General features: G+C 52.5%; 1 protein-coding gene across 8 annotated transcripts in view; it reads right to left on the reverse strand.

Annotated features, from left to right (window-relative positions):
• The window catches only part of IMMP2L (inner mitochondrial membrane peptidase subunit 2), a 631,779-nt gene that overhangs the window by 439,937 nt on the left and 178,441 nt on the right, over positions 1-13,401 (reverse strand). The gene's annotated exons all lie outside the window — the stretch shown is intronic.

Below are 13,401 nucleotides of genomic sequence, written 5' to 3' on the forward strand. Positions count from 1 at the left end.
TGCTGCTACCTGACATGTGTACTCCACGTGGCCGGCATCAAGGCGTGTGAGCTGTCGGGGGACGGGGGAAGCGTGCCATCTGCCTTGCTGCTCTGAGCGGTCGTCTCCTGAGGTCACTAACTGGTTACAAACGTAGCCTCAAAAGCTACAGTGACTCCGAGCGCTAAGAGGCCAGAAGCCCCAACGTTCTCCCACCTCTCCCACTGATTCACTGGGCGACTTCGAAGCAGGAGACTTGACCTTGCGCTATCTCTTTAACCCCACCTTCAACAGATTTGATGGGGGCAGTATTTTCCCCCCTCTCAAGTTTTCCAATCACATTACATTTTTTTTTCCCTTATATACCAAGCTCCAGAGTTGATATTCTTTATCACACGCAAAGGTGTTGGCGGGGTTAATTAGAACAAGATGCCAAGACAGACCACAAACTGAGATGCTAAACAATGTCTGTCCCCTCAAGTCAATAGTTCACGAGCCATTTTATAAAAACAGCCCCGGTCTGTTTCTCATATTATTACAGAAGATTAGGGAAACGCTCGCCTATTCGCGCCTGTATGTCGTCATACTTACGTATGATAATTAAGTATGATAATCCAAGGGACTTTTAATTGGCACTGATAATTAATAACCTCAGCTTTACAAAAAGAGCCGAGAAAGCGGTCACCCACACCTTTGCTTTAGAATGAGAAGGCCCCTCCCCCATTTCCTCACACACAATGAGGTTCTCAATTCTGCCATTCGAGATTTATTCCTAGGTGTTATATTACCCCGCACTCCCAAACAGTCTCTTAAAAAGCTGGAAGACACAGGATATTAGGATGCGATCCATCATGGACGCTGTGTGCACCCCGCCCCCCAGGCAGGAGGAGCTCGAGAGCGTTAGGCGGTCGGTCAGGGGCCGGCAGAGCTAGGAAGGGAGGCGGCAGACGTCTAAGGCAGACTTCGCCTATTTCACGCTTCTGCCCCGAGCAGGCTGCCAGTAATGGGTTTCGGCTTTGTGGCGGCAGCAACGGAAAAACACACGGCAGAAAAGCTCGCTTGCTGGTTTCAAAAATTCAGCCTCGACAGAAAACAGAAAATGGAAAGTGTACCCTTTGGGCGGAGACCTGAATGAAGCTTCGTATCTCGATACAGGCTGCTCTCTTTGCTGGTCCTCGGTAACCTGGAGGCATCTGCAAACCTTGCCTGTGCTTTGTCGCTTCTGAAAGGAGGTCGGACAAGGTCCAGTACTGCATGAGGCACAAAAGCCAGGATCCCGGAGAGAGGGGGAGGACCCCGGGCTCCAAAGACGGGCATCAGGACTGGCTGTGCCTGTCCCCACGGCTGCTGGGGTCTGAGGCCACGTACTCAGGCCAGATTTGATGTGTGGCAGGACAGAGATCATGGGACGAGAGCAGCGTCCCTGCAGAATTTATATCGGAAGCAGCACCTGCCTATTTAAGAAACACCTTTATCTGATTCATTTCCTTGTTACAACAAATATCAATCTTTCTTGTTTTCTTGTATTATCTCACCACGATAAAATATATATAAATAAGTATTAAGAAATGCAATCTGTGCAGAAAAAAAATTATTCCTAGCAGAAGGTTGAACAAATGAGAAGATTTTTAAGCCAAATCAAGTGCACATTATCTTGAAAAAAAAATGAAAATGGGTAAATATTTTTAAAATAAAGTAGCATATACGAAAATTACATACTATGGCCTCTTTCTACAGGAAGAGAGTCGCTTATCTCAGAGTTTAAGAATGTGCATTTAAAATGATTGCTGTAAATTATAAGTATTTTATAACGAATACAGTGTTTTATTTCTATGTATAAGGTGGTAAATACAAATTTTAATTCCCGGTCGTATGTATCACGGCTTAAGGAAACAATAACCAATGCTCGCGTCACGAAGGAAGAGGTAACAAACTGTGGAGTCCTATCGCCCAAACGGAATCGTGAGCTCGAACGCAGCTCAGCCCCGCCGCGACCCCGGCACGCAACTCGCCGCGGGGAAACGCCGTCCGCGCACGTGGCCACCGAGCCCCCGCCCTGGGTCCGCGCGGCCTCCCTGGGGACCAGCGGACTGTCCCCCGCCGCTCCCCTCGGGGAGCCTGTGAGGCCTGCACACCCCTCTGCTTCCACCCAAGCCCAGAGAGCGGCTCGGGCCTCCGGGGAGCCGAACCCCCTCCTCTCAGACGCCGCTTCCTCGCGGCCTGCGCCCCCTCTTCCTCTGCTGCTCGGCTTGCTCAAGAAACAACCAGACCCCCCAACTCTCGTTCGATTCAATGAGCGCCCGGCTCTCAACGTCTGGCTGCCCCCCGAAAACCCTGTCGAAACTGCGCTCTTCAAAGCGGCCAGGGACACTCGGCTCGGCGGAACCAGCGGGCGGCTTTCGGGCCTTGTTCAGCCGCTGACCGCTGGCACCGTGGGCCCCCGGCCTCTCTCAGGACCTGTCCCCTCCCCTTCTGAGTCCCGCCCGCGTCGGGGACCGCGGTCCCGTCCTCCCCCCATCCGTGGCTGTTCCTGGGCCTTTCTCCAATCCTATAGCCGTTGCAAGCATCAAACTTTGTCTGAAAAATAAAAGGAATGGGCAAAGAGACAGGCATCCTGCTCGAAGCCGCTGGGACCCACCCACGCCTCTCTCAGGCCTGTCCCTCCCAATGCAGCAGCGAGCACGACGCGGGGACCCCTCTAAAACGCGACCCGGGGTACACGCGTCCCCTGTTCGGAATCCTCGCAAAGCGGCCCGCGCCCACCACGATGAAGGGCGAATCCTTAGCTTTGCCGGGAACGGTGTTTGCGCCCAGGTCCCCAGCGTCACCGCGGCAGCCCCACGTGTCAATCACGCTGCCTCGAACCACCTACGCGCCCCTAAATGTGCGGGGTCCCGCCCGCCACTTCCTCACTCTCTGTCCTGGGCCCACGACGCCCCGCCGCGTACCAGCCCACGCGACTCGTCCTGGAAGATTCGGCTCGGGCACCGTTCGCGCGTATGTGCGCACCTTAACCTGTGCGCAGTTAGTACTCTTCCTGCATCATTCTCCGCGCGTGCGCGTGTGTGTGTGTCTTCCACACCCATCTAAAAATCACCAATTTTCCTTTTCTAGTGCCTACCATGTAGCTGCCCATTAGACGGGGCAAAAGGAAGCTAGTTTGCCTTTTATTTAAGAAAAAAAAAAATTTAAAAACTATTTCATTCAAAGAAAATGTGTCAGGCAAACGTACTACAGCACAGATTCCATCCTGTGAAAGGGACCGTCCCCTGCCTCCCGTCATGATAAACAAACTCCAGCGCTGCCTCCCGGACACCTCTCCTACGGCTCCGCTCCTCATTTTTCCACGATGTTCCAAATCCTTCTCGAGCACGGTGACAGAACGCCATCCCAGCCCCAAAGAGTCTAAACGCGTTCCATTTGTCATGAGTATTGTATCTAGTAACTTGAATTTCTTTTCATGCAGATGTAGTCCGTCAATTATCTCATATATTTATCAGAGCTCTTTATAAAGGGAAAACATTCTTTTAAAAATATGAATCGTGAGGGAAGAAACCTTATGCTATTATGTGAGCAAATTAGCTGTCGAAAGTAACTTTGAAAGGAGAACATCCCACCCCTTGGAAAGCAGTTTCCAAGGTGAAGAGTTTAATCGAAGTAACTTCTACACGACGCCTGTATTTCAATAACTCACGGACTGTAAGTCTGACCTGAAAAGGCCGCCATATAATGAAACCACAAGTATTTGCTATTATCTTATGCATAGCGTTTTTTTTTTTTTTTACTTCATCCTCTGGAATGATATAACAATTGAATTTTGCTTATGTTATGCATGCAAAAAAAAAAAAAGGCATCTCTAAAAAGAGCATTTAATTCTCACCTTACGTGAACAATTCTAAAATTCTTAGTGCAAAGTGCAGTTTCTGGACTGTATGGTTCGTGTTACGATGGGCATTGGTGTGCCCGGCCAGGTGCAGAACAACACAGCATTCATCTCAAGCTGAGACTGCTTCTGGAGTAAAATCGCACGGCTACACGTAAGCCCTGGACCCTTTCTCCTCGGTCTCCCTTTCAGTACCTCAGCCAGGGGTTCCCCAGCCTCCTCGCACACCAGAATGACGAGGGAGGCTGCTTAATACTTAAAACTCTCAGAAACGGAGAGTTTCTGATATGGCGGGTCTTCGATGGGGCCTGAGGACCGGCATGTCTGAGTTCCCGGGTGATACTGGTGCTGCTGGTCTGGGGGCCGCACTTGGAAAACCACTGGCCCCGTAACCGCATCCACACAGATGAGTCCTTTAGTCCACGCCCCATCGCCATGCGGCCCATCTAGCCGACTGCCCGTTTGGAAGGTCCTCAGTGTAAAACGCCCTACGCTGAACCTCTACCCGAAACCTCCATCAGCAAAAATGGTACCACTGTCCAGACACTGCTCCAGTGCAAAGCTCAGGGGTCACTCTTACCTGGGTATGGACGGGGGTCCCGGTGAACAGGTCGAGGGGCTTTCCATTTTGAGGCTACAGGGAGGTGCATATATGCCGTCGTAAGGCTTCGGGGAGGGGCACCTTCACCCCACCCAGTCAGGGAGCACTTCCTGCAGCAGCCGAAGCGGAAGGCGCCCGCGCTCTGCACGGGGCCGGCAGCGTTCAAGGCTGAGGGGGAGTCCCGCCCCCACCTGGAAGGCTGAGGGGGAGTCCCGCCCGCATCCTGTAAGGTGCGCGGAATGCGCTCGGCTGGAGCACAGGTGCACTGAGCACAAGGAGTGAGAAGGGCTGAACTGAAAGTAGGCCTGACCCGGATGCTGAGAGGGTGCACACCTGAGTCATCAGTCTGAGTTACAACACTCAATTTGGGTTTGAGTACTATATATATATATATATATTTCCTGAAATTTTTGAAAATTAATAACTTGCCTAGCGTTTCTTCAGCCAACACGTAATTTTGAAACTCTTTTCATGGGAAGAAAATGAGCTTCTCTGACTTTTTCTGCATTCTGCCGCGGCCACCGCAAATTACTTGCACCTGGCTTTTACCTACATCTGTTTTCCCCAGAAAAAAATTAGCACACGTCAAAATGCAATCGCGTAAGTAACTCCAAGATGTAAAATTAGCAAGACTAGCCAAGCAATTCTTAAAGGACAAATTTACAAGTTTCTGATCCGGCAGGACAGCCTTTAAAAAGCAAAACATCAACATTACACAACATGAAACGTTAAAACTTCCATCAAAAGGTTAAATGAATCTTTAAGATACGCTCATACGAAGCATATTTTTACAGTAACCGAAAAGAATCTTAATTATTTTACTTACTTTACTTGAACCTCTCGAAAACCTTATTGCCGGCAACTGAGGCTGATGAATGCAGTCAATAAAGAAGAGCCCCGATTTTAACACTCCTCCCTCAAAGCTTGCTCCTCTTGTGGGTTTCCGATAAGCTACTGTTAGATTCATTTACAGTCAAATAATTACCAGCTCCCAAAGCAAGACACAGAGCAGGTTATCTATTGTCCCTTAGAGGACTGCTTGGCTCTTCCCAACGAGCATTCTAAATGACGATCGCGGCTTCACTGCCATTAACAAAAAGACATGAGTCACCGATCCTGCTGTATCTCCAACGACAAAAGGGTGTTCTGAGTAGACGGCTGTGGTTGTTTTCCGAACAAGTGTTTCGCAACCCTAAATTCAAAGAGCGCGTTTTAGGCAAACAGGAGAAGGTCCCGGGGACAGGGATGCGGAGGGAACGGCGTTTCTCCTATTCCCAGCAGGAAGAACCACGTGCCAAGGGCCCTGGAAATCCAGAGTGCAGGCAGAGAAGAGGGCGGCCTCCCCGTCCCGCGGACCGCGCGCTCCGGTGTCTGCGGGACGCTCCCCGGGTCTCGGTCCCGAGGCCGCAGCTCCAAGGCAAAACCTTCCAACCTCGAGGTGGGTCAGAAGGCAACTCGGCAAGTTTCCGGCCTATCCGAGTCCTTTCATGTTTGGAAAAATGCAATCGCACGGAGCATAGTCACAGGAGTCCCTTGGAGGCTTTGGGGATCCGCTCAGAGAGATGCAGGGGCCACAGGCCGGTGCCCACTAAAGGGTGTGGGGGCCGGGGGGGAGGTGCTCGAAGGAAACGTGGACGGGGCCCGAATGCCTCTTTCTCTGCGAGTAACAGCGAGACGCTCTCACACAGGCAGTTCTCACAGCAAAGTCAAGTGCGGGCAACCGGCTTGCTCCAGAGGAAGATCACGTTCCGGACTGAGCCGCTCGTGGCCTCGGACCAGAGCCACTGTTCTGCCCCCACATTCCTCCACCTGAGCCACTTCCCTAACTACTCCTCACTCCCCACACGGTTGTGGGGAATTAAAGACAGGAGCAAGTCATTACATGGAAATGTTAATAATAAAAATTCCAGTTTTAACGAATCAGACCTTATTTGGACGTGTGTGTGTGTGTATGTCCGTAAATCATCCCTTAGACAACACAATTAGGTTTCAACACACACATTTCGCGGTGCTTCCCAAACCTCGCCCGGGCCACACAGAGAAACGTGTTCTTTGTATGGAACGTGGGTCAACGCACGAACCTGCTGGCGAAGCCGGAGGCGGCCGGACCGGGGCGCCGGCCGCTCGCCAACGCGCCACCTCCCCGGCCACGGCCGCTGTTTTTATAAAACGCCACCTTTACCTTGTACAAGACTCCATCAGAACTGACCGTTTTAACCACCAAAACTGGCCTGAGAACGCCACGGTGGACATCGCGTGGACGTCGGCTCGCCGCGGCCGCAGGCTGGGACGCACACGGGCGAGTCACGCGCGCCGCGCACGAGACTCTAAGAATTCGCGTTTACACCTGCGTGTGAAATCCCCACCTGGGTGTGGTCGAACCTTCGAGCTAGGACTCTGAACACAAGGAAGGAAAGCCGACGGAAGCTGGCCTTCCCTTCACAGGCCTTATCGTTTTCCAGCTCATACACACTGTGCGAACTCTACTTTCCTCACATACCCCAATTACTTGGTATTTTTCTGTGCCCGAAACTATTTCCTTGGAAACGATGCCTAATCCGTACCCAGCACTTAGACTAAAACTCTAGCTCCAGTCCAACTTTCAAGATATTTTACACTCCTTAAGAGAATTAGCAGCATTCACGTTTAATAGTTTCTGGGTCACTGAAACAAATTTCACAGAGAATGAAATGTTTTTTCCTGATCGTTAGGAAACGAAACATGGAGAAGAGAGCTCCAGCTACCTGAGTAATCAATCAACGGCGAGCTGCCCAAGTGGTCTGTTGGGAACAAGTCCCCTGTGCTCTTTTTACAATCAAACGCTCAAAACTATTTTTGTACTTGATTTTACATGAGGAAGAGAACAAATCCTACAGAGTAGAAAACTATTTTATGCAGGTGGTAAGGCTTAAATCAAACCTTTTTAATTGCCTAGGATTTACAAAACTGCAGAATAAGAACTCAGGTGGGCCCTCAGTGAGGTCTTAGGCAACTGCAGTGGGTTGGTGGGCCCTGGCAAAAAAATAAAATAAAATAAAGAAAGAAAAAGAAAGATATGCCCACAATTCCAACCCCCCAAAAACTGTAAATCTGTAAATCTGACCTTATTTGGAAGAAGGGTCTAGTAAGTTAAGGATCCTGAAATTAGAGCATCTTGAATCGACATGGGCCTTCAATCCAAAGACGAGCCCTCAGAGGAGAGAGATACACGGGGGCACACGGGGGCATGTGACCACGGAGACCGGGTGTGACGTGCTCCTTACACAGGCCAGAGAACGCCCAGGGCCGCTGACGGCCACACAAACCAGGGGAGGCATGGCCCAACTGTCCCTCGCAGCCGCCAGCGAGAACCGACCCAGCGACTTCGACCGCTGGCCTCCGGCACACCGAAGCTAAATTCCCATCGCTTTCGGCCACACAGTCTGTCATTGTCACGACAGCCCTGGAGAACAAACACTGCGTACCGAACACTTACCGTGGACAAGTGTTTTCCAAGCACTTACGCACGTCGATTTACGTAGTCGTCATGACAACACCGTGAGTCAGGAATACTGTCTCCGCTTGGCAGATGAGGAAACGACCATGCGCATGGGGTCCGACCTGCAGTCACGCAGGAAGGACAAGCAGGGACCAAGCCAGGCCCCGCGGCATGTGCTCCTAGCTACCTCGGCAGACCCGCTTTCACGTGAAGAACAAAGCGTGCCTCGTGGCATAAAGGAAAATAAACGTATGTAGAAAGAGGCCAGGTCATAGAGACCTTGAAAAAAACAAAAATGGAGAAAGGATTTCTGTCCATAACACAGCACATCAATGTCAAACAGTTCAGGCTTTGAACACATTGCCAAGTCCACTGGCGCGGCCTCCAGCATGCTTCTTGGATCCACCTGCTTTTCTCCACCTCTAACCCCTGCGATGCTCGGATAAGCTACTGGGTGCCACTCACCTGGAGCAAAGGCTAACCTTGAAGTAGTCTCTCAGTCCTACTCTTGCCTGTCCAAACCATTCCTCCCATGGACGTCACATCATTTAAAAACAAGTCATCTCGCTCATGTGAAAATCGCCGATGACTCCCCAGCGCTCTTAGAATAAAATCAAAGACCCAACATGGTCCAGCTTCCTCTCCAGCCACCTCATCCATCACTCTCTCCCTTCCTTAGGCTCCAGCTGGAACGGCCTCCACTCTGACTCACAAGCATCAGACCGGACGGACCATTCTGGAACACGGCCGAGGGGCCGCGGGGTGCGGTGGAGGGTGACACTGCTGGACGGGGCGGCCGGGCCGGGCGCACGCGCTGCGGGGTGCGGGCTTGGCTGCAGGGCACTGGACGTCACGACCTCTGGTCGCAAGGGGAGTGACGCGCCCTGCCCCGCACCCCGCCCTGCACCCCGCCCCGGGCGCTCGCGTGTCTTAGCGCTGTCCCTTCGGGACCTACCTCGGGTTCCTCTGAGTCCGGTGAACGCCAGGTGGACGTCCTCCGGCGGCCCTGCCGCGATGCCGGGACTCGGCGGCGACGTCATACAAGGTACTTTTTTTTTTACTGCAAACTGTAAAACTCCTAGAGACATCGTGCCGGCACGCTGAAGAATATTTCTTTTATCTTTTAATTTTGTGAGCTTTGCTGGCTATCCGGTATTATAACCGAATTGTGTTTCCTTACTCTCTAAGGCTGCTAAGGACGAAGTCGTCACGGCGACTCCTCTTTCTGACACGCAGCGATGTCTAAAGCACGACGCTTAACAGGGAATGAAGCCAATTAAGAAACCAGGTCTCTGTCACTGCCGTTTATACCCACGAGGAGGTCAGAGCCACCTGCAGCTGAAGACCACAATAAAATCTGCACCACAGCAATGCGCCGAATGCACTGTTTATTGCAATTGTTCTAGAAACATCTGTAATGAAATAAAAATGCAATGATTTAGAAGCATAACCAGCAAATTCGATCGGAAAGCACAAAAGCCTCAGCACCGTTCACTCCTGAAAGACTAGCTCGCCCCTCTGCCAAGAGACTCTGTGCGACGAGGCCCCCGGGGCCGGGGACCACGGGAGGGGCATCGGCGGCTGGCGGAAGGGCCGAGGTCGTAAAGCCCAAACTGTCATCTGGCACGGTCACCTTGGTCGTGTCATTTCCCCAAGGGAAGTTCGACGACAAGCGCAGGTGACGCCTGTGGCCGCGGCCGCCCAGGCGAACGCGTGAACACGGGGCGCGCCAGAGGGAAACCGCGTCTGACGATGCCGGCCGAGGCCTCGCGACACCCGCAGAGCACGGCGCTGAGCGGCCGCCAGGGAGGCCGGAGGTCGCGGAGCAGAAACGTGAAGGGCTGGTCGAGATGCCTGGGGGTGGCGCGGCTGGGGAGGCACCGGCGGGAAGGTCGGGGTGACCAGACGTGACTTCGACAAGGCAGCGAGAGGGAGGGAGAAACCAAGGCCGGCGGGGCGGAGGACGAGGGCGGGCCGGAGGCAGCGGAAACGGGGAACCTCGCCGGCACCGCGCGGGCGCAGGACGTGGAGGAGCGGGCGTCGCAGGCCGGGGACGGAGCGCGGGGGAGCAGGTGGCCGGGCGGGGGACCCATGGGCGGCCGGGTGGGCGGTGGGGGACCCACGCAGACGCAGAAGCGTGAGTGCGAGACACACCGGGCAGTCGGTCTGCAGATCCATGCTCTGGAAACCGTGACGGGCAGGACGCAATCATGTGACAGTCCCCTCCCCAACGTTCCTGAGAAAAAGCGGGAGTCACAGAGCGGGGCGCTGAGAGGACAGCGAGAGGCATCGGGGGAGGGGCGGGGGGCCGGCGGCGGGCTCCTCCTCCGCCTACGTGCGCAGAGACTCCCGCCGGATTTACTGAGGCGGCCGGGTTCTGGCTGAGACGACGAAAGAGGCATTTGGAAAAAAGGAGAATTCCACATGTTATGCTGAAACTACAGGTCACGTGCGCTGGCTTCAGCAAGATAACGTCACCTCGGCCAGTGCCCTTCAGGTTCCGGGGTCTGTGGTAATCGCCGAGGGGTCTTGTTAAAACGAGAACTCAGACTCACCGGATCAGGACTTGGACCTGATGAGCCCGTGGATGCCACCGACACCGAGGGGAGCAGAGTGACGGGGACCTGGCCTTCGGGGCCTTCGACATACAGGTGATGTGTGCGTGCGCCTTAGGGGGCTGTTTCTCCAACTCCAGTGTGCATGTAAATCACTTCGAAACTGTGTTAAAATGCAGATCACGGTTTTGTGGGTTCACAGTGGGGCCAAAGAGCCCGCGTTTCTGAATATCCCAGGGGTGCAGATGCTGCTCGTTCACTCATTGCCCTGTGAGCACCACGGAGTTACGGGGCACACGGTTGAACCACAGTTCGGCCAAACGTAATTCACGGTGGCAGGATCTATTTCCTATTATCCGAAAAAATACTGGGTAAAGCATTATGGACTCAGGGTTTCTCCTGACATGATTTCCAAAAGACCAAAATGTTTGCAAGAAAATAATAACGTCATCCCAAAACTAAAATCATCTGTTAATTATATGTTGCCTGGGAAGGCAGTATCATCAAATAACCTCACTGCAGGGCCCCAGACATTCCCCGCCTTCGGAAAAACATCAGGTGTCTAACTACTCGTGAGACTCAAAGCCACGGAACCATTTCTGGAAACTAAATGTAGCACTTATTTTAAGAATTTGCAAACAGTCCCTGATTTCCAGCTTACTATAAATTCCCACAGCTAGACAAGATTTTTTCATTATTATTTGCAAAGTAAATAAAAGTAAAAGAAATAAAAATTGAATAAATCTGTACTCCGTTTTAACATGAACAAGTACATAATCAAAACAGAGAATAATTAGAAACACATTTTCCCATTAGTAAATGTTGTACACGAGCACAAACCCCTAAGGGACCGTGACCTGTGGAGGGACGGGCCAATGCCCTCTGCAAGGGACCAGGGCATCCGACTAACCGATTTGAATTTCCCCGGGGGCGTCCACAGACAGAGAAGCATCTGACCATGTTTCACATGAAGATTTCTAAAATCAAGTTAATGTGGGATTCACCGTCTCTGAGAGCATCTAACTAGCTGACAGCCTCGCCCAACACTGCTCGGGGTGGCCAAGATGGTGCCCCCGTCACCTCAAGTCAACATGATAAAACAAAACAGGTTTGGCGTTTAAAAAAATAATAATAATTCATTTAACGACAATTGACTAATTTTACGTGGGTCACAAATAATGGATGTAGAAGGAAGGGGAGAAAGGCGGCCGTGAGTGGGCATTTTTCCGACGGAAGTAGTTAAACGAGTGGCCCTCGGAGCCGCCGGTGCGGTGCTTGCTTACGTGTTTACAAAGCAGAGGGACATCTCCGGCCTGACCACGACGATGAGCCCTGCGAGGCGGTGGAGGTCAAGAGCTTTCCTTTTCACACACGTACTGCGAAATGGAGAAACGCGCTCACCCGGCCCGGCTCCAGAGAAACTGCAATAAAACGCGGCGTGGCCTGCAGGAGCCCGAGTCCACGGAGAGGGAGGCGGGGGCTTAGGACCTGCCATCGGCAGCACGTGGACCCACGGGCCCTGAGCCGGGAGCCGTGAGCGGCGAGGAGGAGGGGCGGCGATCGGGGGTGGGGACGGGCTTCGCCGGGGAGGGGGGCGGCAGCCTGCGTGGAACGCCGTGCGACCGGGGCCTTGCGCAATGGGCAGTGGCCGACCCTGAGACCCAAAGCGACGAGGCTCACGGGGGTGAGGTGAAGGGACACGGGCCGGAGCGGTCACCAGGCCGCAGACCACGAACGGCCTTAAACGCAGTGCCACGGCCTACGCGTGCCCTCGGAGCCTTGTGACCTTCCGGCACGCCGCGGGGAAACTAAAGATACAAACACACACCGCAGAATAACCAGGAAGCGTCATTTCCAAAACCGCGGCTTCAACGGTGTTTCCTTGGGAAAGATGTCACTGAACTTGAGAGGGTCCGGAGAAGAGCTACCGAAATGATCCGAAAAGGAAGGGGAGGGGTTCATGAATCAAGACGAATGGCAAAGTTTAAGGTACAAAAGTTTACACTGGAAAGAACGCAAGTCTCTAAAATTCTGGCATTAATGAAGGCTCAGTCCCTAAATTTCAGAACACTTGCTTAAAGGAGAACCCCTGAAGCTCAAGGGAGAAAGACGGCCGGGTCCCCCAAGAATCACCGAAACGTTCATGCCGTTCAACTTCCGATGCTGAGAACGGATTTCCCCATGGCCGCCCCCCGCTGGTGAGACCCTCCTCGGCTCCCCGCGCCCACCGACTGTCACCTCCGGCCCAGGCAGAGCTCGTCGTCTCCTCCCCGGACTTCCACAGCGTCCCTCTTAAGACCCCCTCTCCCGCGCCCCTCCAAAGGCCCAGGACCACACTTTACGCATATCTGTGCGCCCGGAAGTTTTTAGATTCAATACGTGCATATTTATTGAATGCACAACTATATGGAGAGCCTATGAAACGCACAGCCCCGTGCTTAATTTTTCTACACAATAAAGAAATGGGAGACACAGTCTCTACCCTGAAACCTCGCATCTGATGAGGAGAGAGGTCGCGATAACTCAAACTCAAGGAAGCAGATACAACCAAAGCACGCGCTTGTGTGTGTGTGTTTTTTTCTCATTCATTACCTACCTCATTCAAAAAGGTTTTTTTTAAAAAAAAAAAAAAAAAAAACAGAAATACAGCAAAGCACAAAAGATTAGTTATTGAGGTAAATGAAAAGTAATAAAAAACAAGATGGAGTCAAGGTAGTTCGCAAAACTTTCAGCAGTAGTCAGGGACGGGCAGCTAAATCATTAATTAAAGGATTCTCATCAACGGGAGTTCAGGGGGAGGTCAGCTCTTCCTGAAAACGAGGCCTCGGAGGCTGTCCTTCTGGGGACCGTCACGGAGCAAGCGCGGTATGTCACGTGGACCACCTCCTCACCCAGCCCGCCGACA

This window comes from Rousettus aegyptiacus, unplaced genomic scaffold, assembly GCF_014176215.1.
Source record: "Rousettus aegyptiacus isolate mRouAeg1 unplaced genomic scaffold, mRouAeg1.p scaffold_m13_p_13, whole genome shotgun sequence".
In the NCBI taxonomy this organism is placed as follows: Eukaryota; Metazoa; Chordata; class Mammalia; order Chiroptera; family Pteropodidae; genus Rousettus; species Rousettus aegyptiacus.